The following is a 363-nucleotide window of genomic DNA, read 5'->3' on the forward strand; positions in this document are numbered from 1 at the left end:
GTTTAGGGTATTAAACTCACACCATCATTATGAGTGCTCTCCACCATCTCGGGCTGTGCTCCGGGGCGACATGTGACCTATTAATGTGACTGGGGGGCGGTGATTCATGTTAGCAACATAGCTCCTCCCTGGGAGGCACAACCCAGGCTCTCAGTGAGACCAAAGTAAACAATAATCAATGGACATCTGATATTAATCCTCAGTTCACCGAAACAGCTTTAAGGACAGAGCGACCTGATAACGTTCTAACAGTCCACATCATCTTCTTCTTATGCTTGTGCTATGACGACGTTAGTTTTGAATTCTTTATTCAGATTTTCATTTTGGGGGGTTTAGAACTCTCGTGTTTTTTTTTTCCTTTAC

This window comes from Morone saxatilis, unplaced genomic scaffold, assembly GCF_004916995.1.
Source record: "Morone saxatilis isolate NCDOM2014 unplaced genomic scaffold, NCSU_SB_2.0 Contig1, whole genome shotgun sequence".
Lineage (NCBI taxonomy): Eukaryota > Metazoa > Chordata > Actinopteri > Moronidae > Morone > Morone saxatilis.